We start from the raw sequence: 24,916 nt of genomic DNA, 5'->3' as shown, positions 1-24,916 counted from the left end.
CAATTAACACTGTCTGAGGATTGGATCCAAAATTTTAAAAAGTTCAAGTCACAAACCTGAGGTCGTTTCTCTTTGGTTAATAATTTCCTCCCCATTGTTTGTGTGTAGCCTTTCAATAACCACCGCGAGGGGGCTCCTGCAGCACATTGCTGTGCTGCTGAAATCCTTGTTTCAGGCAGGGGTCTACAATTCTTAGGCTATTAGTTAATTCCTTTTAAAAATTTATAAAACATATTCAGGGTTACAAAACACTCCCATGCCATGTTATTTAACACGTCTACTTAAAGAATTGTATTGTATTAGGACTTTGCAGATATACCATGTAACCCAAACAAGGAATGCCAATTTAATTAGACAATCCCAGGGTTAAAAGTGAAAAATTCAACGAGAACGAAAGAATTTCTCCTGTTTCTGTTTAAATAATTTTGGGATATGTTTTTAAATTGAAAGTTGTTCATGAAAACAGATCTCCATCTGAGATTGTGTTCACAGTAAGACAGTTTCCAGTACATGGATACATTTGGAAGTTTTCCTCAGAAGAAAGTTATCTTGGTGCTGACCGAAGGCCAGTTTTGACCTTCACACAGCAAGATGTTGATGAGGGCAAAGTTCAGTATGTGCAGACAGTTTCTGACCAACTAGATGACTGTTTTTCTCTGGATGTGACCAATGGTGTCCGAACAGTGAGTGGAACAGAGATCTCTGTAGACATCATCCCCAGAATGATTCCATTGGAATTACATAACTTCACAGTAATTGAAGGGGGCTCAAAAGCCCTGGTGGAAGACTATCTAAAAATTTTTAGTAGACACTTTGCAGGACTCAGCTGTGAATTTATTTTACTTGAGCAGCCAAAGCATGGGTATGTTGAAAACTCTCATGTTCCTGGAATAAAGTTAACAGCATTTACCAGAAAACAGGTAATGCATTTAGATATGCTTTGCTGTGGTCATGATTAATTCTTTATATTGCTAAAAGCTAATTTTTGTCTGCAGTGGGATGATTTAGTGGGAGGTGGCGAGATGCATGAGTTTGAGCTTTATTCTGGCCTTGTACCGAAGATCTTTCTGCAGTTGCTAGCTGGTCATTTGGGATGAGGAGGGAGGGTGGCTGGTTGTTGTAACCAACCACATCACTTCCTTGTGTGCTACTGGTCACACAAACTAGTGTGCTATAATCACGGTAGACTGATGGGCCATTCGCAGTCAGGCAGAGTTGTTGGTACTCTGAAAACCTAAGGCAGATAGACTGTGGGTACATCTTGAAAAGAGCTAACCAGAGGAAATGGTGTGTAGACTGAACAAGGAGAGAAGTGGAAACAAATTTTTCTTTTTAGGTCATATCTTTGCTCACAGAGAGACAGTATATGCACAATAAGCTAATTTTCAGTCTTTTAGCTTTAAGAAGCAAAACTATATCATAAGTCACCATCTACTAATACTATTTTCAGTTTATAGATTCCAAGAAAAGTCGTGGTAAATATAGTGGGATTGGATTTTCCATTTTCTTTTTAGGGTGAAGGGGGAATGCCAAGACTGGCAACTTAAGATATGCTGGCTAGAGGAATGGACAGATGAGCTGTAAAATTTGCTGTTGTGGACAGAACAAAGATAGAGGTACAGATCAGATATAAGCATAAATAAATTATCAGAAGTCATAAAAAGTTGAGGCAATAAATCCAGAGGGGCATGAGTAGACTTGAATGTTTTTGGTTTTTTAATGTGACATTCATTTTCTTTTAGCCTCTTTAATTTTTCAGGTTGTTATATTTTTCAGGTGGAACAAGAACTAATCTACTATGTTCATGATGACAGCGAGGAACTGACAGACAATTTTATTGTGATAGCAAATAACACGGAATTGTGGAAACAAAGCTTGCCCCAAACTGTATTTGTAACAGTTACTGCAGTAAATGATGAAGCTCCTGTTATAAAAGTTAACAGAATTCTTTGGATATGTTTGTCATCATCTTAAAATGTTGATTTCTAACCTGATACCATTTAATGTACCATCATTACAGATTATTAAGTTTGTATCTGTTAGGATATTCAATATAATAAATGGTGGTCCTGGGATTTAAATAGATTAGTGTTAATGAATGGAGGCAGTACATGAGTAATTTTCATTTAGGGAGATTCTAGTCATCATGAAGAAAGTTTGCTGCTGTTGTAATGTAAAGTTTATCTAGAGGGCTGACTGAGCTTTCTTTTAATCTTAAAGGTACATGAAGTCTCTTGGACTAACATAGGGCTTGCAGGGGTGGATGGCTTGTACCTGGATCATTGTTGTGTTTTAGTGTGGTTTGCTAGGGTATCTTGAGGGCTGTTAATGAACAGCATAACTTAGAAAAGTACCAAGAGTAGTGATGCTGAGAGTGCAAACATCTTACTGTTGCCTTTGCACAGCCTTCAGACCCTGTGCCTCTTGCCATTAAGTGTACCGAAGGGTCAGACCTGCTGAGGTGCATTCTGCTACCTGCTCTTCTCCGGATCCCCAGTGTGATGGGACAAGAGAAGAGAGCAGCATTCTCACTGGCACTTCATTAGAGAATCGATTATGTGTTGGGTATTTCTGATACAAAACAGGAATGTTCCCTTCAGAAGACTTTTACAGACATTTTTAAAGTTCCTAATAAAAATAATACAATGCAGCCTGTGAAAATCTAGGCTGTTAGAGGTCATCAAAATATTAGTGCAGACACTGAAGCTATTACTATGTGATACTGTGAGCTAAAAAAAAAGATGTGCTAACTTGTTTATAACTCCCCCCTCCAATTCCTGAAGAAAATTTTAAAATTGTTGACTGATGATACTTTTTGCTCTTAATAACCATATCTGGCTGTTTAATCTTTCAATCTTGAAAAAAGACACTACTGTCACTTCAGTTTCAGTGCTTTTTCAGATTTATTTCTTTATTTAGAAGAGGATTATTTGTTTGCGTTATAGTAAGCACCCAGTAACCAGAACCGATTTATTATGGACACTGTGCCCATGTAAACCAAAAAGCCCCCCACGTGTAAAGGCTTCCACTCTGAGATCTGATGAGTAAAACCAAATTAGGTGACTCTGAAAAGCAGAATGAAATGGGTATGGGTCAGCTAATGAACCTGCGGTCACAGTAAACCAGTTGAGAGGCATCAAGACAGAGAAGATATTTAGGAATAGATTTGAAAGAAGATAAGGAGGATATTTTGAGGCTACATCATCCCCAGTGCTGTATGATACAGTTTACGAATTGGTGGCACCTAAAACATACATTTAATTTTACATATTTAGTAGTGTGTTGCAGAAGGAGAATGGATTACTGTAGAGATTATCATAACCTTGTGTTGTGTATGTAGTCTTTTCACTTGAGAAAAGACAGAATTTTTTAAAAGTGATAGTGGTAGTATTGTGCAGCTTCACAGTGACGGCAGGTAATCCATGATAATCTGCAGATGCCCACAACACAGGACACCCTGTCCTGTGCAGAGACTGCTGACAGAAGGGCAGTCTCACTTCACAAGCATCTGGGTGGTACAGAGTAAAACCTTCCCTGGTTTAATTACAGTGAAACTCTATAGACATCAGCACAGCACGCAGTAATATTTGTCTAGTAGCAGACAAGAGGGATCTATGTTCAGTCAGATATCTTTCTGTGTCTCCTTTCTGGTGCATTGCTGGCATTGAACTGCAGTCTGTTAAACAGAACTGAGGCCGTGCAGTGCACTGCAGTGCAGCACACGGATTTTTCTAAAAATGGCTGGTAAGTCTAGGCTTCCCAAGAACAATGATAACGCAGCTTAACCTAGCCAAAGTTGGTCCTCTCAGCTGGGCAGGCTGTTTGCATACCCAGAACCAGGATGTTGCCTTTGTGCCTGTGGTTTTGCTGGTCATACATAAGCTATTACTGAGAAATAAGCTTTATTTTTGTCATGAGTGAGTACTAATATACACACATACGTTGGATTCATCTGCATACTAAAACAAAGCTGGCAGTCAAGATATATACTGGGAGGAACACATTAAGATGATCCTTCTTCAAAGCAAATAGGTGGGAGAAAATGGATTTTTCTTAGTCCTGCTAAATATTGAGGAGCCGAGCATTCCTGTGTAGGATGATACTTGCTGGCCCCATGTTCTAGCCAAGTAGTCTGTGCTCCTCAGGGACATTGCTAGTGGTGAATGTTGAGTAATAAACTGTGTGTTGCTTTTTAAAAGGCAGTAGCTGTTTTAGTCTGTATGTTTTGAAAGGTTGGAAATGTACAAAAGTACAAAATCAGGGACCAGTACTGTGAAAAGTGAGGTCCAATAGGACCATTTGAGTTGACTGAAGTTTAGCACCTCAGAAATTTTGCAGATCTCAATATAAAAAGAGCTAGAAAGAACAGCTTAACAATTAAAAAAATAGATTTGCATATGGCACCTGTTATTGAGAAATAGCTTTTGTGAAGAGCTGCATTACATGGCCAGTGATGTTGGTGTGGATATATGAAAGTCAATTTTTGGCCTTTGTCATGGGACTTCTGGCCAAATGCAAGAAGCTGTTGAGTGTGTACATACACACTGAACGAGTCCTTCAACTCCAGCTTCCTCACTTCTGGGGCATCCATAAAATCCCTTCTTCAAACCACCGTGTCTGTTGTTTATATCAAGGTTATGAACACCATGGGAGGAGTTTCAGGAGGACAACCAACCAAACATTTTGGGGGTTGTTTTTGATTTTCTCTAGGAGAAATTTTTTTTTTTTTTCTGAAAATTTATGACATGCTAAAGTATTTACATTAATATAACATATGAGATACAGAAAGTTTTACTGTCCTGAGAGCTTCTGTAATGTATGATAGTAATCCTTGCATTTAATTTAAAGCCTTTCCATTAGAACAATAAGTGCGTTTATTTAGAAACCATACAGCATTTTAGGTATAATTTCCTAAAATTTCCACAGATTCTATGGTCATTCTTTTTGCTGGGGTGGGGATGGGGAAGGGAAATATGATATTTTTAGGAAAATCAGTATCTTGGCCTTATTTGCTCCGTTTATGTATGTGTTTAAATGTGATGCTGTGAAATGACTGTATCCTCCTGTTGCCACAAGAGGGCCGTATTTTCCTAGAATTAGATTTTTTTTTAAAGCTGAATTCAAACACTGATTTTTTTTCTTTAAATCACTCACCAGAGTATTAAAATGGCTGTGAATTTAGAGTGTCTGGTAGGATATGTAGCATGCAAGGAGATACTGATAAGCTGAATGCTGTAAGCAGAGCAGAATGGGTTATTTCCCAGTGGGCAGGGTCATGAACCTTTTTTTGGACCACGCCTATGGAATGTGTTAGGCAAATGCAAAATTAGTGTAATGCTACATCCTGGAAGTTCAGATACAGTTTTCATGGTGCTCTTCAAGGAGGACTTGATCCCAGATGTGGAAAATAAGCCACTTGTACAGTATTTGCAGTATTCTGAGTGTCCATTTCCCTACAGCCCTTTTCAGCTCTTGTATCTCCTTTCATTCCTCAAAGATCGTGTTGAAGGTCATGAAGCACCTCAGCATGTACAGTACTTTAAAAAGCATTGTGTGTTAGTGTACTGGAACAATAGAAATAAACACTGGCTTTATAGCAAAACGTTCAATTTTTCCTTTAGTAAGTGAAAAAATTTTGAAACTTTTGGACATTTAACCTGAGTCATATGTAATAACATGTTTGCATAGTCCTTTCTTATGTTTTTGCATATTCTGTATGTGACCTTTTATTTTCTGTGTAGAATAATCTGAATCAAGTGCTACTGTGATGAGTTAAAGGGTCTCAATACAAAACCAATGACACTGATGTGCTTAATTGGTGCTGCTCAGTAAGTCAGCCTTTGCTATTAGTTATCATCCTGTGTTTTCATAGGTGGTATCTTTTATCAAACTTCAATACTAGTAATTACATTACAGAGAAATACATATTTCACAAGGACAAAATAGCTATTTCCTGATTGCAAGATATTTTCTGTTATAAAATGTAACACAACTTCTTTTTCAAACTTGTTTTTCTAATTAGAAAACACATATAATTTCATCTTAGTATCTCTTTTTCCATGGCACATATTTTGTGACACAATATAGTCTGAAATCTTTCCTCTATTGAAGTGTTGTGGTAAAAATCCCAGTGGCTTTAAAAAATCTCAGGTTTTCTTCCATAGTTTTTATTAAAAAGTAACATTAATACTTAGGGAAAAATCTGTGACTGATGATTTTTGGTTTTGGCAGATGGAGGTAAAATGCCCTTTGTCAAATATCATTGTATTGGGTTTGCGTGGCAAGGTAGCCCACACAAACCAAATACAAATATGAGCTTAGTAGTTGAGCATGGCATTCTCTACACACACTACATTTTGGGGGTGGAGGGATTGTTTTGCAGAGAAAGTCAGCCAGCAAGGCTTGTTTTGCAGCCAGCAAGGCATCTCAATCAGTGTATTGGGTTTGCGTGGCAAGGTTTTGGTAGCGGGGGGGCTACAGGGGTGGCTTCTGTGAGAAGCTGCTAGAAGCTTCCCCTGTGTCCGACAGAGCCAATGCCAGCAGGCTCAAAGTTGGACCCGCCGCTGGCCAAGGCCGAGCCAATCAGAGATGGTGGTAGCACCTCTGGGATAACATATTTAAGAAGGGGGAAAAGTTGCTGCGTGACAGCAATTGCAGCCAGAGAGAGGAGTGAGAAGATGTGAGAGGAACAACTCTGCAGACACCAAGGTCAGTGAAGAAGGAGGGGGAGGAGGTGCTCCAGGCGCTGGAGCAGAGATTCCCCTGCAGCCCATGGTGAAGACCATGGTGAGGCAGGCTGTCCCCCTGCAGCCCATGGAGGTCCACAGTGGAGCAGATATCCACCTGCAGCCCGTGGAGGACCCCACGCCGGAGCAGGTGGATGCCCGAAGGAGGCTGGAGCAGGCTCCTGGCAGGACCTGTGGACCCATGGAGAGAGGAGCCCACGCTGGAGCAGGTTTGCTGGCAGGACTTGTGACCCCATGGGGGACCCACGCTGGAAGCAGTCTGTTCCTGAAGGACTGCACCCTGTGGAAGGGACCCATGCTGGAGCAGTTCGTGAAGAACTGTAGGCCATGGGAAGGACTCACATTGGAGAAGTTCGTGGAGGACTGTCTCCTGTGGGAGGGACCCCACACTGGAGCAGGGGAAGAGTGTGAGGAGTCCTCCCCCTGAGGAGGAAGGAGCAGCAGAAACAATGTGTGATGAACTGACCGAAACCCCCATTCCCCGTCCCTCTGCGCCGCTCAGGGGGGGAGGAGGTAGAAAGTTCGGGAGTAAAGTTAAGCCCAGGAAGAAGGGAGGGGTGGGGGGAAGGTGTTTTTAAGATTTGGTTTTATTTCTCATTATCCTGCTCTGATTTGACTAGTAATAAATTAAATTAATTTTCCCAAGTCGAGTCTGTTTTGCCTGTGACCATAAGTGGTGAGTGATCTCTCCCTGTCCTTATCTCGACCCACGAGCCTTTCGGTTTTTTTTCTCTCCCCTGTCCAGTTGAGGAGGGGAGTGATGGAGCGGCTTTGGTGGGCACCTGGCATCCAGCCAGGGTCAACCCACCACAATCATATTTCCTCTTTAACCATTTGGTGTGATGTTACTGCCAGATATTTGTTAAGTGTACTAAGGCCCTAGGAGGACTGGAAGGGATGATGCAGTATGTGTTTTGAAGCTCAAGCTGAGGCTTTTAAGATTATACACTATGATATAAATTCTGCATGGAAAGAATTGACATTGACGTATTGAATATTTAGGAATTTCATTTCATGTTGAGATAAATCTGTATTGTTCTTTGTTAGTCTTAGTACTTTTGTCTGCAATTCTAAATAAATACAGCAAAGATGAAGAGTAAAATGAACTGTTGCTTATAATTTCCAAACAAGAAATTACCCAGTGAGATGTGGATGAAGCTCAGACAGCAGTCCTTTCTGCTTGAAAGAAGGATCTTGCAGTTTGTGCATATCTTAAGCTAAAAAAAACAAAAAACCCACACCATTTAGATTTACTAGAATTAAGTAATAGGTTTTATACCATCTTTCCAAATACTAGTTGTTTATTTTGTCTGGAAGCATGACCTTGCAAAGTGCTAAGCAGCTGTTGGAGGTGTTGATTCCTTCATCTCCCACTGGACTGAGCACCTCTGTGGGTTGTTTGGTGCACTAAAAAAGGGCCTTTAGTGCATGTTGTATGAAGGAAATAATACAGCTACAAGAAGCGTTCCATTTGTATTAGAGACTGTGCTGTCCCCAGGCTGTTTTCCTTTTTTCTTTTCTGCTAGTGAAAGTAGAGCATATTGAATGCCTTGCCTGCTGTGAAGTACGACACTAATATTCATGTGTATGTGTTGGAAAGGAGCTCCTTGACTCAGTTATCAAAATACAGTTTTGCTATGTTGGTAAGAGTTTGGATAGTGCCTGACAAATAGAGCACTCGTGCTGCAGCTATCTAAAACTCAAACTGGTATAGGGTGTGTTTGCTTGTATTATTTCATGGTCTTGTTTTTTGAAAACTATTTTGCCAACATTAACTATTCCAGTTCCTGATCAGAAATGTGGATGGACAGTAAGGAAACCTGTCATAGCTGCTAGTGTTACACATCACAAATCTTTATTATTTCTTTTTTCTTTGAGGAGTTTTTTTCTGTTTTTCTTTTGCATGCATTTTCCTTTTTTTTATTTTTTATTTTTGTTTTTCTAGGTCTGGGTGGGTTCAGTCACAGAAATAACTGTTGATTACGTCTGTGCAGAAGACAAGGACTCCTCACCATCAGAACTGATATATTCCATTACTCCACCTAGCAATGGGCACTTGGCTCTGAAGTCTTCTCCAAACAAGAGTATCCTTAGTTTTATTCAGGCTCATATAATTGAAGGGCAGCTGGTATTTGTACACAATGGTATGTGGTTTCAAAAATACCACCTCTGTTACCAAAATACTGCTCCTATTCAGTATATTTGTGTTTGTAATCCTTTGAAGATCTCCTTGTAATGTCACAAAAATCTCAGAGTGCTGGTTATGTGATACATGATCTCACAAACTAAACAGGAAAGGGTCTGATGACTGCTTAAATGTGTGCTCACCAAGAAACCTTGGTGTCCTGGTTTCAGCTGGGACAGAGTTAACTCTCTTCTTAGTAGCTGGTACAGTGCTGGGTTTTGGATTTAGTGTGAGAATAATGTTGATAACACACTGATGTTTTAGTTGTTGCTAAGTAGCGCTTATCTTAAGCCAAGGACTTTTCAGTTTCCCATGCTCTGCCAGCAAGCAGGTGTGCAAGAAGCTGGGAGGGGGCATAGCCGGGGCAGCTGACCTGAACTAGCCAAAGGGGTATTCCATACCATAGAACGTCATGCCCAGCATATAAACTGGGGGGAGTTGGCCAGGAGGGGCAGATCGCTGCTGGGGCATCGGTCAGCGGGTGGTGAGCAATTGCATTGTGCATCACTGTTTTTTTCCCTTTTTCCCCCTCTTCTTTTTTTTTGTTATATTCCTTTTCATTACTATTATTATTATTATTATTATATTTCATTATTATTATTGTTAGTATTATATTTTACTTTAGTTATTAAACTGTTCTTATCTCAACCCATGAGTTCTACCTTCTTTCCCGATTCTCCTCCCCATCCCACTGGGAGCGGGGGAGGGGAGTGAGGGAGCAGCTGCGTGGTGCTTGGCTGCTGGCTGGGGTTAAACCACAACACTTGGTATATTAGTGGTTCAGTTGGTAGCAGCCTTCTTTCTGAACCCAGGTTTGCAGTAGGGGAACGTTGCCATGCAGCTTTCAGAGATATGAAATCCATTTTTTTGACCATTGTCACTGAGAATCTCCTGAAGCCTTTCTGTCTTGATACAGTGCAGAGCTATTCATGGACCAACAGTCTCTCAGATACCTGCTACAGTGTAGTCATGTTCCTGAGCAGCTCTGGGCAATGAAGTTATGGTTCATGTGGGTGATGTCAACCTCCCTTTCAGGCTGTGAAGGAATTCAACTTTAACCATTGACTCTCTTCTGCCAGTGGCCAGAGCTAGAGACTGGGTTATTTGTGCTGTAGCTACAGAGAGAATGTGTGGGCAATAAAAAAAGAAGTCAGGGCAGCTTCATGCATCCTTAAGTGGCAGCGCCGGGAAGCCGCAGGAATGATCCCAGCGGGGTTCCAGCCTGAGGAAGAGGTGGGGCTTTACAGGGCAATAGCTGCTTTTCTCCTGCTCCAGCTCTATTATCATGTTACATCAGCTGAAAGAAGAAAGGAGGCGCTAAAGAAGGGGAAGGAGATGGAAGAGGTACAGCACTCTCACTGGCCCCGAGGCAGGCTGGAATTATTTCCAGTGCTCCCTTGGGTGCAGCAGTCACTCCAGATCTGTGCTGTGACTTCATGAGGCTTGGTGTAGGTTAAAATGCTCTGACTTCCAATGCAGAGTGCATATGTGTTGCTGAAATTGCTATACAAGCAGCTGTTGGTGAGCTGTAAGTATCCTGCTCAAATAATTTGGTCAGGAAATGAAAGGTCAAGAGCATGGCAAAAGTGAGCCAAGCTGTTTAAATTGTTCTGAGGGAGACTTTGACATGTAAAAACCCCCGTGGTGGTAGGCAGGTGGTAGTCTGAGTGTGAGGAAATGAATCCACTCTGTGTTCCAGAAAGGGCAAATGCACATCTGTAGCTTTAGGAAGTGAATCTTGATTAATAAAAGTAAAAAGAATAGCAAATTTCATTTTCCAGTGAGTGGGAGTGTGGGTTGTACAGTAAATTTGAAATGTAAAATTGCCCAGGTCATGTGTCAGATCATGCAGCTGCTCTGGCTCTGCCATCCGCTCAGTCTCATGGCCTCTAGTGTTTCAGAAAGTACTTTTGACATTTCACTTATTTTCCTTTCTTGGTCTGTGATTTTCTTTCCTCCTTCATCTTGGACTGTTGCTGGAAGTGTACTTGTTACTCTCATCTTCTCACTCCCAGCCTTGTCCTGGGGCCTTTCCTTATCTGGTTGCTGTCATTAGGCTTCTTACCCATCCTCTTCAGTGGTTCTGCCCTTCATCTTCAGTCTTCTAGTGTATGCTAGCTTCTTTGGATCCTCCTGGGAAGTACCCCCATTTCATGTTCTCCACAGCCTGACTTCTACTCTTCCTACTCATTCTAGCCCTTTCCAAGGGGAAGAGCAGCATCTTCTTGGTTGAGGCAGCTCTTCCATCCCCTGGCTACTCCTCATGGTACCACAGATCTTTTGCGCCTGTACAAGGTAGCGACTCTCCATCCTCAGGGTCTTTTGTACTGCCAAAGAAAGCACTACCATACTTTGCTTTTATGCCTCTAACATTAGACCTCATAAAATTTTCCCTTCATCTTTTCTCAGTCTTGTGAGTTACATTATGTTGTTTATTCTGTGCTGTGAGTTGCAAATCTGCCTCTCTGTTCTCATGTTTTCCCCTTAAATTTTGTGTTTGTTTTCTCTATAATCCCTGATTGTTCTGTCACCAGCATAAACACAGAACCAGAACATAACTTTCCTTTTCTGTACTCCTCTTTCAGTGTGAGAATTCCTTCCCTTTTCCACCCTCTCTTCACTCCAGGGTGCTCCCATCCCGCTTTCGCAGTATGGGTTCTGCCTTTAAACCCTGCCAGTGTTTTCCTTAGGGCAGTACTGAATTGAACTCCTGTCGGTTCTGAAGTCTCAGTGTCTTTTCAGTGCAGTTTTTACAGTCCTCTTTCTGGTGTCCTTTTTCTCACCTCTGATCAGATGTGCTTTTAAAAATTAATTGTGATAAAATAATACATGCTCCACCCAAGCAGCACTTCAGGATTTAGTTCTGTTCCTGACTCTGCCAATGACAAAATGTCTGATAGTGTCATTCAGACAGTTGCCCTGCATTAGCCAAAAAAGCAAGTGAAGCTAAGGAAGCCTTTTTCTCCCAACCTGAGGCAAATGGTAGACTCCTCAATGCCTTTTTAAATGCGCAACTACTTGTGCATTTTTATCAAGAGAAAACATCAGAGCATAAAAGCTTTTAAAATAAAAACAATATGACCTGGTCTTCCAGAGCTGCTTCAGTGCCTGGCTGGATATAAGAGCATCACCTAGGGGAGTTGTTAACTATAATCTCAGAACCCACATTTGATTCTTCTGATATGTTAATTTATAGTTAGGCAAGGAGTGCTGATCTTTAAGCAAAAGTACATGGCAACCTCTCACTTTCAGGATATAAATTCATGTAGCAATATCTCATGGCTAAATTAGGCAAAGCAAGTAGAAGAGCAATGGTAACTGTTTGTAACAGTTAATGCTTTAATTTTTCATTCTCTCTTTCTATGTAATTAAACAATCTGGGGACCCTCTGCTTAAAGCAAGACTTAGGAAGCTCTATACACCTCAATAAGTCATTTCTGAGAGATGTATTTTTACATGAATCCTCTCAGTCTCCTGGAGGTATTTTGCTATCACTTGTGCCAAAGTACATACAGGTCCTAAGATTAAAGAAAAAAATGTGCATTTATTATAAGTACACATAACCTCTGAAATAATTTAAGCTGTGACAACATATCCTCTTCAGCAAAGCTGAAGTGGAGTGAAGAGGCAAAGGAAACAACCTGTGAGTTGATTCAGTCCTTTAAATGTAAATCAAAATGAAAGAACATTCTAGTTGTTTTTCTCCCCAAATTACTTCTGTGCCAAAATGTGACTGCTTTGGGGCTTGGGTCCTTCCTAAGATATAAATGGAGTAGAAAATTTGGGAGCCATTGTTTCCCCAAGTTTAACTTGGTTTCAGCTCCACTGGGGTCAGTGAAGGAAGAAAGGAAGGGGCACTCTGCTGATTTACATCTGTGGGATGTCTGGCCTTCAGTGTAAGCAACAGCCAGTAGTTTTTCCTTGGGAAGGTGTTCTCTGCATTATGAATTTATTTAATTCTAATTAAGATACAAAGGTACTGATCAAAAATTGCTTCAGAATGACTTTGGATATATTTCACTGTAGCCAAGAGCAAAAGGTGTCCAGCGTATGTTTGTATGTTTTGGATGACAAACAGAATAATACAAGAATAAATTTATGTTTTTGTTTTCTACAGGAGCAATGTCTGGAGGCTTCAACTTTCAGGTAACAGATGGTTTGAACTTTGCACCTCGACAGATTTTTAGCATCACAGCTCAGACGCTAGCCATTAGCCTTGAAGTGAACAAAGGACTCGGAGTCTTTCCAGGTCTGTTTTTAACAGATTATCATGATTTCGTCCATTTGAAAAAATTGCATAATATACGGTTATTTGTCAGATAGCTAGCTGACTAAACTATAGATAACTGTACCTGGGAACATCTATCTGTCTGATTTTTAAAAGAACAGTTATGTTTTCTCAAACAACATATTGTTTTATTGTTTTATAGTCTTTAACTTTTTGATATGCGTATATGCTCAGTCATGGAAATTGGCAGTGAAATATATAAGCACAGTGTGACAATAACACTGTCTGCCTAAGCTCTGAACGTTCCCCATTCAGATTAGTTTAAAAGCTCTATATTATGTTCATAGAATTTAGCTGGTTGTGATTTTTGCCTGGTAAAAGGAGAGTGAAGCTTGTGTCCATGGGACTATGAATAGCACACTTAAACTCACCAGATTGCTAGTTCACTTTCTTATTGTTTGAGCAGAGTTACGGAGAGCAGCGCAGACTCACTGATGAATCAGGACTGAACAACTTTGATTCATATTTGTGCATTTGGAACTAGTTGGATCAGCAGCTGAGTATTTTTTTAATGAAATCCTACTCCTGCAGGAGTCGATGAGTTGAGAGTCTCACCAGAGCCATTTACTGCTTTGCATTGGCAAGAGTAATCCCTCACTGAGTTAGCAATCCAACATTAATTGCAGGATTAAAGGAGAAATAAAGATTAGTCTTCTCTCAGCAACATCTCGCATCATATTTCTTGTTTGTACTACCTTCTTTTTTCTCTGAACATGAACCGTACAGCCAGAGAGAGACTGAGAATTGGGAAAGCTCTATAGGTATTAATCTGTACCTTGATTTATTAATTCGATACAGAAGAGGAGCACTTTAGTTTCTTAAACTTCCTGAATATAAGCTGCATAAACAAAGGCTTGCAACAAAAGCCAATTAAACACAGGCAACAAAAAATGAGATTGTAGCAGCATGATCTTCTAATTCAGCCGATATAAATGGGATTCACATAAATCCACTTCCAAGGCTTATTAATCTGTGATTTTGGTGTGTAAGGTTGCCTCAGGCACAGGGATTTACAGGAATTCTGTCTTAAGCCAAAGATAATTGTAAGAAAAGTATGCCTGATGATACTTCCGTAGAAGGCAAAGTCTCTAGGCTATCTATCAGTTCTCTGGTTTGCAAAATACAATATTTCTTTCAGCACTGCAAGCTGTATTAATCTAAGCCTACAGTTTTTCCTGAATTCTTGCTTACTTTGAGTTAGCAAAATTCCTTTTTGATGTTAAAAAGTATTACTAGCTTTTTCACCTGTTCTCTTTATGATACTTTTTAAAGACATTCTGGAGCTGTATGGGTTTCAGTTGTACTTGCTCATCATGAAATGACTATTATAACAATGATGATGCCAAATGCTTAATACACATAAAAACAATGTCCTGTTATATTTTATAGCACTGCAGGAAATTTTAATTTTGAGACAACTTGAAGAAACTTCTCTGTAGGGAAGTAAAACTTGAATTTATTGTGAAGAATTTGCCATGTCTTCATGACTGGGTATAAACTATTCTCTCAAGCATATTGTTCTGCAATTTTATAAGAGCATGTACTGCTGTCTTCTTTTGTGTTGGATATACCAGATTTGTTTATACAATTTATGGATTTTTTTCTGTTCAATAGAAGCTTGTTTTATTCAGTGTGCTCAGTAAATTGACTGATAGATATATGAGTTTTTTCTTACATATGCTAGATATCTAGAATGTGAGGATTTGCTCTCTTAGGGAAGCAATCGCTTAAAGAAGGAATGAGCTGAGTTGCTCTTTGAGAAGAAGAGGCAGCCTGACTTGTAGGTATTCAGAAGCAGAGCTGTCTGAGCAGTCAGTAGATGAGATGATCCATAACTGTTTAGCAGTGATAGGCAGAATGCTCATGCCAGAGCAGTTTCCAAATCTTAAATGTAGGCAGTAAAATAGATATCAAAATTATTAGGTACTGATGATGGCCTTATGCTGTTGCATTCTGCTTGTATGGGTTAGCTTGGCCCTACTCTGCATCACCCATCCCTGTTGTGTGTCTTCCTCCCCTCTCTCTCTGTTCCTTTCCCCAGTGTTTAGGTGGCATTGCTTTTGTGATCACTCTGTTCCCATGTTTGGGAACAGGCAGAGGGTGTTCTCACTTCACTTTCCTTCACCCAGTCTGTTGACTGACAAATAACCCTCCTCTCCTTGTTGAGGTGTCAGACCAGAGCTGAACTGCTGCAGGGGCTGGAAAAGGTTTTCGGGTCTCAGGACAAAAGTGGGTGAAAGAGAAGGTTATGTTTGGATGAGGATCCCATTTCACAGGAAAGCATGGGAGACTTTATTGTCTGTGGCCCTAGACTGTATTTCGGCCTCTGCTGTGCAGTGAAGTCCCTTGTGATCAAGTCCTGGCTCATGAGTAAGATCAGGTCTATTAAGAACAAACTGGGGCTTTGTGGCACAGAAATACACACCTCCTCCATCCCCATGTCCCTGCACTGTGATGGTGGTGGTGCGATAACCTGGTATGGTTATGAAAAATTGAAGCGGTAACATCCATCACTACAGTGTGACCATGTTTGAGAGTTATTGTGTCTTTGTTATGACACTGGGGCCTGATTTGCATAAATAGGAGGTTATTGAGAAATAACTGTGTTTGCAGATACACATGGTCTGATTAACTGTTGCTCTCAGTTTTACATTCCTGACCACATCTGCTGTACACACAACACAAGGTTGTGCTTCCCTCTCTGCCTGTCACACAGAAAAGGGAAAAGAAGAGAGAGGAAGAGGAGGGAGACTTCTTGAATTAGATATAGTGTGGGAGAATTTTTCTAGACCTGAGGGACTGCTTTGCTTTTCAAAGCAATATGGATACAGAGAGGCATGGGCAGGTGAAAAGGGGAAAACAGAGCCAGAAGATCTCATTTGATTATAACAACTCTGTTTCAAAGTAGATGTGGTTTGAGCCAGGGCACAACTACATGTAAACAGGCAGAATCCTGACGTTACTAATGGCTTGCTGTCCTGGTTTCAGCTGGGATAGAGTTAACTCTCTTCTTAGTAGCTGGTACAGTGCTGGGTTTTGGATTTCGTGTGAGAATGATGTTGATAACACTCTGATGGTTTAGTTGTTGCTAAGTAGCGCTTATCTTAAGCCAAGGACTTTTCAGTTTCCCATGCTCTGCCAGCAAGCAGGTGTGCAAGAAGCTGGGAGGGGGCATAGCTGGGGCAGCTGACCTGAACTAGCCAAAGGGGTATTCCATACCATGGAACATCATGCCCAGTATATAAACAGGGGGGAGTTGGCTGGGAGGGGCGGATCGCTGCTCTGGCATCAGTCAGCGGGTGGTGAGCAATTGCATTGTGCATCACTGGGGTTTTTTTTCCTTTTTTTTTCCCTCTTCTTTTTTTTGTTATATTCCTTTTCATTACAACTATTATTATTATATTTCATTATTACTATTGTTAGTATTATATTTTACTTTAGTTATTAAACTGTTCTTATCTCAACCCACGAGTTTTACCTTCTTTCCTGATTCTCCTCCCCATCCCACTGGGAGCGGGGGAGGGGGAGTGAGGGAGCAGCTGCGTGGTGCTTAGCTGCTGGCTGGGGTTAAACCACGACACTTGCAAAACATTCCCATTCTTCAGTTTGCTTACCATATTTTTTTCTTCTGAATATTATAGCAGGAACATGTTACTTTTTGTTATTCCTCTATAAACATTATGCTTTAGTGAAGATGGATTGATAATTCAGACTTCAAGGATATATACTGCTAGTATCTGAAGTTATGTATTGATACCTATAAAAGCTTGTTGCTCAAGAAAAAACAAAATGTAAAAATGGAGGCAGGAGGAACAGGATTATGGGGACCTATTGCTCTTCCAAAAGTATCAGTAAACATCAGATTTAGTTTGCTGAGTGTATGCCACGAAACAGTGCATCATAAAGAAGCCAAATAAAACTGTTTTTTTTTCTTTTAGGAAATTATTAGGTTTGGTTTTGTTACAGCTATGTCAAAAATTGTCTTGGTTTGGCTAAATTCCAGAAAGCTCTTTATAATCTTTAAGACAGAAGGTACTGGTTAGTGCAGTGCTATGTATTAAAAGAATTTTGTTACCCCTCAGTCTCCATTCATCTTAATACATTTTTTCAGTTGAGGCCGTTATTTCTGTTTTGTGATGTTCTTCCTAATTTGTTCAGTATTTATTTTTTAATTTCATTTAATGAAAATCATCTTTCATATCGATAAAGTGTGGTTCAGGCTTCTGGTAATAATCGATTTTGGTTTGTGTGTGTTCACTAGAAACTTTGCTGTGTTAAGGCTTCTCCCAGCCAAATCACCCTGCCTTCTGTGGGCAGCTGGGATTTCCAAAAACATTAATGATGGTGACTTCAGCTGGAGTTTGAATTCAATTCTAGACATGTAATGTAGGGACAAGGCTTCTTATACATGCTCTATTCCATACTTTGGGTTGTTTTTGCAGAAGCTAGTATTTAGCAATTACATGTGCTGAAGAGAACTGTACTTTTTTTCATTTCTGTAAAACAAAGATACTTCCTACTGATGTACTTTTTGATTGAAAAAGCTGTGGAAGAGCTGTAACTAGAAGATAACTAGAAAAAGGGCAAACCTGCTGATCTTATAAAATGTTATTAAAATGCTAAGTAGAATAACTAGATGAGAGGGCGAGTTATACGTATAAAACTCACCCTTTGGGAAAAATTGCTGTTGCAAATTTATGTTACTTTTAATTGATGTTTTTTAGGTTCCAGGAAACCTATTTCATGACATGATCTGAAAGCTGTAACCAATGATGTGACCAATGCAGGAAACAGAACTATAACTTTTGTGATTGTAACTTCCCCAAAACTTGGAAGGCTGATCAGAGTAAATTCTGATAATACCACTCAGGAAATCCTCAGTTTTACACAGTCTATGGTAAGCATTTACTTTATAATAACTAGTTCAGGGGTAGATTGTTACTTCAAAGGGCATCTCAGTTGCTTGTTCTTTGTCTGATCCATTTATATCTGTTAAGTAACCAGGCATATGTAACCCATCAATGCAATCATCCAGATTTGCTGTGTCATTAAATATCTGGCATCTACCAATGAACTCAAGAGGAGCCTTTGTTCCCCTCTGCTTGAATACTAGCAGAGTCTTGGTAATTTTCACTGTTTTGCTTGTAACAGTATTTTTCAAGAAGAGCTGTTCTGGTGCCATTAACCAGCAGTCCGAGGTTGGAAGCCTTTAGTTTTTGGCAGAAGGAGTAGCCTTTTGCTCTATGAAAACTCCAAGTATCAGATTAATTTCAGCTGTACACAGTCCTCATGGGTGTCTCCAAGAAGACTTTTATTGATTTGATTGGTTGTGATATTAAGTGCTTAAAGAATCTTAACTGTGATACAGGGTCTCATACTTGAATGACTAAAACATGGCAGCTCATGTAACTTGATAGAAAACATTCTTTTGCAACTGAAATGAGTTATGTCTGTGTGCAGAATCTGAATATAACTGTCTGCTCTGTGTGCAGTAAGCTATTTTCATAAAATCTAAGTGGGGGAGATAAAAGGAGCTCAATCATCTGACTTGACTGGAGGAAAAATTAAAAGATAATTTGGTCTTAATCTACACTTACAGATTTAAAAAGTGGCCGTTTGATCTAGTATATGAAGGAATGAGAAAATCTATTGGCCGGAAATTGAAACTTGACCAATAAAATCTGGAAAAAAGATTGAAATTTTTATTAGTTATCATCAAACTTTGAAACAACCTGACCAAAGACTGTGGTGAAATGAATCTCCACTTTATAAATCAAGATAAAGACAGGATGTTTCTCTTAAAACTATGTTCTAATCCAATTATGTTATTGATCTTGTTGCAATAGTTGATGAGTTTTGTCTTGCATTATGAGGGAGATGAACTGTATAATGATACTGTTCCCTTCTATTTCTAAAATGTGTGATTTTTATGAGCATTAGATGAAACAGTTAAGCATGTCAGACAAAATCTTTCAGCTAAGGTTTTGAAGTTTTACTCTCTTTGCCTATGGATATGATCTTTATATATGTTTATCAGACAGTGTCATGTCAGAACATGCCACTTTTTCTCTATAGCTTTAGTTCTTATTAATGTATAGCTAACTTCCCTTTGAACTTTGTAAATTGTGTAAGGAATTGAGCTGTAATAACGTGTATGCTTTTCTTCTCTGTCGGAGGTATTTGTATTGGCCATTTTCACTTCAAACAAGTAGAGCTAAGTGACTTACTTATTGCAAGTAAAATTAAGGTATCCTAACCAGCTTGCTATTTATTCTGGTAGAGAATGAGGTATAAGGGGGAGAAGAGAGATCTGAAATAAGCTTTCACTGTCTAGCATGTTATAGCCACGTGAAGTTAAGTATCAGTGAGAAAATGACATTGATATTACAAACATTGTATATTCTCCATAACATGGAGAATAAGACATTCAGTTTCTGTTTGGTAATAAGAAGCTTGTAAATCTGATTTGAATTGAAAAGTATTTTGAGTTAGTTTAGTTCTTTGGATTTTCATTGACTTCATTCTGTATTGTGGAACTTGAAAATTCACTTCTGAAAAGTAGTATGCAGCTAGCTTATAAAAGAAGTTAGTACTTTTGCTATGGTGCTGAACTCTTCCCTGTGCCCTGTGGTTTATTGCCTCATTGAAAAAAAAATAAATAATTGAAATCACTATTGCATTCCAAGAAATTTTTTCAAGGACAGTTGTTTTGCAGCCAATATAAGAAAGTTAATTGCGCATTAAACACACTTGAATAACACAGTAGTTTTCAACATTTTTTTGAAAAGTTTGTTTTTTCTTCTCTGCCAGTACTTTCTATGGCATCTTAGAAGTATTTTCATCTTGCAGCAAGCTACAATTTCTTCATTATATTTAAAGTCATTGCAGAGGTAAACAAAGAAATCCTCACCAATTACATTCTCTTCTTAGCCCAGATATTAGTATGGGTTTGCAATTAAAAAAAAGATAAACCTAGGAAGATTGATACGAAACACCACGTATACAGGATGTATATTGTGCCTGTTCTTGTTACAAAACTTTGCTTTCTCCAACTTGAAGTCCTAGAAGCATGCTTTGGAAAGTTATCCTGAACCAACATATCCTTTTAATATCACTTTTGTTTGTTTTGTCCTATAATAGCCATTAAGAATTAAATCAGTATATGGAAAGCATAAACCTGGAGACGTGCATATAGGATTTTATCACATCAGTCTGAATTTTTTAGACAATAAGATGGGATGGTTTTGAGGCTCCTGAGAAAACTGACCCTGAAAGCCCTGTTGCCCTAGTGATCTCAGTGGGGGGTGTTTCAGAATTAGCTCTATCTGTAGCTACAGTTCAGATTCTGTAGTGCTAAAGTGCTCCATCCATGATAGCAGCAGGATTATTTTGGTTTTCTTTTTCACACCTTTCAATCATATGTGATGGGAACGTGTGCTAATGAGTTCCTTCAGGGTGTTTGCAAGCTGTGTAAAGTATGTTATAAGTAGTAAACTTAAAACTGACACCATCTCAGACAGAGATCTCTTTGGTAATTATAAACTAACACATGCAAGCCAGGTCAGTAGTTGCCTGGGAAGTTGCCAAGAATTTAATAGGTATAGCTGTCTTCTCTCCAGGTCAGTGAATGAATTATCAAGCAGATACTGAATCTACTAAATGAGATTTAGTAAGTGTTCTAGTCTTGTGGTTATTAGGTATTATTGTAGTTTCAATGTATTATGGTATTTATCTTAAAGTTCGAGTATAGTTCCAGCTGATGAGAATCCTAGTCTGAAAATACTGCTTTTTGCTTTTGGGCCTAAAGAGATAAATGGTTGTATCTTGTACAAATATGTGTTTCTCTGAAGATTTACTGCAGTATTCTGCTTTGAAGCTTAAATCCTCACGGTGGGACTGATAGAATTCTCTTGAGTATGATGATCTGCAAGGTCAGTGAAAGCAGGTATAGGGCAAGCCAGGTTCCTTCCTGTCTCATAGGAATCCCCCTTCTTGCTATGATGTAGAAATTTTCCACTATCATCAGCTCTTTGGTTATAAAAGAGAGTATATATCAATGGTCATTGCCCCTCCTTCAGGTTTCAGTAGTCTCTTACCAAGTATCTTTTGCTATTCACCATGAAACACCTGCATCGAAGTCTTTTTCAAGCCTTCAGCCTTTCATATGGTTTTTCAGGACAATGAGTCCAATCCCACTGGTATCCTTATAAAGGAAAAACCCTAGACATATGATACTCTGATTCACTAAAGATATAGTCCAGCTGAGCTCCTGTTCACCATTACCATTGCTAGTTTGAGATAAGTTTCTCAATGTTTTATATCTCTGTTCTTCACATAAGGTCTTTACTAAGCATTCATGCCCGGTGATATTTCACCTACCTTCAAGTATGCTTGTCTGGCAACACAGAGCCCATCTTCAGAAATGCAAGATAATCTCTCAGTATAATTTACATATACAGTCATTGTGCATGGACTAAGGTGCAAAGGCCTCTCTTGAACAATGTTCTTATGATTTTTTCTTGCCTTACACTTCTGTATTTAAAATTATTCTCCTCTTATACCTATGGCTTTTTTTACCCTAAACAGGTGGATGAAGGTGTGATCATGTATGAGCACTTACATGCTGAGTCAGCTGACTGGAGTGCAGAATATTTCTTTATGTTTATGGTCTCCTCTCCACCATCAGCTCTGGACCTCCAGGTGTTCCATATTGTCATTCTGTATGAAATTACCAGGCATGATCGGAACAGTCATCTTCTGGCAAATACAGGTAAAGATGCTGTGCTGTTTGGGCCTCCAAATTGTTTTGGATCTGTCAGGGTTCCAATGAACAAATGTGAAAAAACAAAGGATACTTTCTCTTCAGTAACAAATGACCAGAATACTTTTGTCACAGTGTAGTGTAGATAATAGCTTGGAAAACTGCATCACTGCATCTTTAAAAATGAGATTAACTACCTATATTTGATCCTTCCTACTGCTGTAGTGGGTATTCTCCATTTTGCTATAATGGTAGGTGAAAACACCATCTGAAGTTTTGAGATATTGATATTTCTTTAATCCTGCTGTAAGCATCAATAGAAAATCTAGTCTCTTATATGTGTCTGTATTTTAAAAATAGTGATAATATATTTCTAGCCATAACATATGGAAATCAAAGATATCATGAAGGAGAAACTTTTCTGAGCATCATCATTGTTTGATAACTAATTTCTGAAACATTGCAACTATAAAATAGTTTCTAAGATTCTCTTTTCCTTTCTGCTAGGTGCCATAGTCTAGGAAGGAAGTAGAGTATTAATCAACAAAACAAATTTAGATGCTTCAAATCTATTTATTAAGCTACCTGAGCTTAATACAGCACTCCATGTATGACGTCTGGTATCAAGTTGTATCTTTACCCCAACATGGCATGATTGTTGTTGGAGAAAAAAACCTAACTTCTCCCAATATGTACTGAACAAATTTTTGGAATTGTGTACATGCATGATAATTCTGAATCACTTAACAACAATTTCACTTTTGCTGTCTGGTTAAACCTAAAGAGCAAGTCTGCAACAAAGCCCCATAGCGAAGTTTTAGAGGAGATGTTTAATATCACTGTTGTTCCAGTGAATGACCAAGCTCCAGAATTGAAGACTAAAAGGCTGCACTTGAAAGTCTTGCAGGGAGATGTGTCAGTGCTGGGGTCAGAGAATCTGCAAGTTGAAGACCTAGATAACGCACCAGCCGAGCTCAAATACACCATTGTTAGCAACCCCAATAATGGTTATTTAGCAATGAAGAGCAATCTCAGTGTCTCTATGCAGGATTTCACACAAGCTGATGTCGACATTGGTAGAGTTTGGTTTGTACAGGATGGAAGTTCACCTTCTGGGATGTTTTATTTCAGCGTGACTGATGGTAAACATTGCCCTTTATACAAGCTTTTCAGTCATGAAGTCATACCAATCACTCTTATCTTGGTCAACCTTACCAGTGTTGCACTTCCACAGGGCCAGACATCTGTCACTATTACTAACATGCAGCTTTCAGCTGTCACAAATGGAAAAAGCACTAATATCATGTATGAAATAACTCAACTGCTCAAATACGGGCACCTGATGATTGGAAATGAGCAGGTTACTAAATTTGAGCAGGCAGATTTGTACTCAGGAAGGCTGTCTTACCACCTGACAAATCTCACTGCATTCAAAGAAGTACTGGAGTTTATGCTCTTCACTGCAGAAGGTAATCTAACAAGACAAGTGCTGAACATCACAGTGAAGCCTTTAGTACAAGTTGTATCTATCTGACACGCCAATTTCAAATCAAGCAGTTTATAAATTCAGCAGTGACCTGGATGCTTCTGAGCTAGCTAATTTGACAAACAGTAATCCTAGATTTTAAGTGTTAGTGCCTCCGTCTCATAGAAGGATTGTAAAGAAAAGGTTTGTGAATGATGTAGTGTTTGACGGACATTCAGACATTCACCCAGGCTGACATTGATAGCAGTGTTGTGCTTCTAGACAAATAGATACAAATATGATGGGCATTGATCTGTTAAATGACTCATTCAAATTTATACTCAGGGCAGATGCTGTGCAGCCTGCTGTAGGCTGTTTTCAGTATTCCATTGTGCCATACAGTCCTCCACTTGTGCAGGATTTTACAACCGAAGTGCCTTCCATAACCAACACGACCACTTTACAGATTCACACTACCTCAAAGGATGAGGCACCAGTTTCTTCTCAGAATGAAGAACCTACAGTAGTGCCACAGAAGACTGGACCAACCATATGGCCAGGTCAGAATCGCTGGGAAAATCTGCATGAGGAAGGTCCATTGCTAAATCTGGCAATGGGAACAAGTGGATCTGCAGGGACTGAGACCACAACCCAGGTTAATGCCAGGAGTCCCAGAGAGCAGGCAGGTGAAAGCAGCAACCCTTGGTACATCATTATCCCCCTGGTCCTGGTGTCTGTGCTACTCATTGTTGCTGTTATTTCTGTGTGCATTTTGCTAATGTGTCAGAAGAAAGAGAAGGCAAAACTGCTCATCAAAAATCAAACAGATGCAGTCCTCAGTAGTCCAGGTCGATGTCTGGAACAGAGCTTGACTGTACCCACTGTTACAGTGACCTCTCTCCTGAAGGGGGTTGAGAGAAGTACAACAACATTCATGGCAGTAAGATGTGAACAGCTGCTTCCTACAGTGGTTTCTCTGACTGTAGAGCAGTCTGCAAAACAGCTGGTTAAACCTTGATCCTGAAATGATCCAGTATTGTCGAAAAACAAACCCAACTTTGAAGCGCAATCAGTACTGGATGTAGTTGATGGCCAGTTTTGGTCATGCTAATTGATGTAGTATGGAAAAGAGAGTATACATTGTTGACATATAATTTGTTCTTTATTGCACTTATTTATTATAGGTCAAATCCAAATACCTGTGAAATAATTTAAAAAAATCTTACTGATTACAGTGGCCATAAAATAAGATTTCCAGTTGGTACTTCAGCAAAATTCCCACTTAATTCAGTGCAGAATTTGGTCCCATAGATTTTGAGTGCACCCTGTGTATGCAATATTTTTTTATTTCCCATGATGGGTAAAATAGAATGTTCTGTCATGGATTATATATTTTTAATATAATTACTTTTTTTGAAGAACCAAATTTGCTATAAAGGTCTTGTATTCTTTCCTGAACCACCACTTCTAT

At 39.4% G+C, this 24,916-nt stretch overlaps 1 pseudogene; it reads left to right on the top strand.

Annotated features, from left to right (window-relative positions):
* The window catches only part of LOC127028604 (chondroitin sulfate proteoglycan 4-like), a 34,196-nt pseudogene extending 9,666 nt beyond the window's left edge, over positions 1 to 24,530 (top strand).
* Positions 24,531 to 24,916: the final 386 nt, after the last annotated feature.

The sequence above is a fragment of the Gymnogyps californianus genome, unplaced genomic scaffold, assembly GCF_018139145.2.
Source record: "Gymnogyps californianus isolate 813 unplaced genomic scaffold, ASM1813914v2 HiC_scaffold_36, whole genome shotgun sequence".
Taxonomy (NCBI): Eukaryota; Metazoa; Chordata; class Aves; order Accipitriformes; family Cathartidae; genus Gymnogyps; species Gymnogyps californianus.
This window is presented reverse-complemented; position numbering and strand designations above follow the sequence as displayed.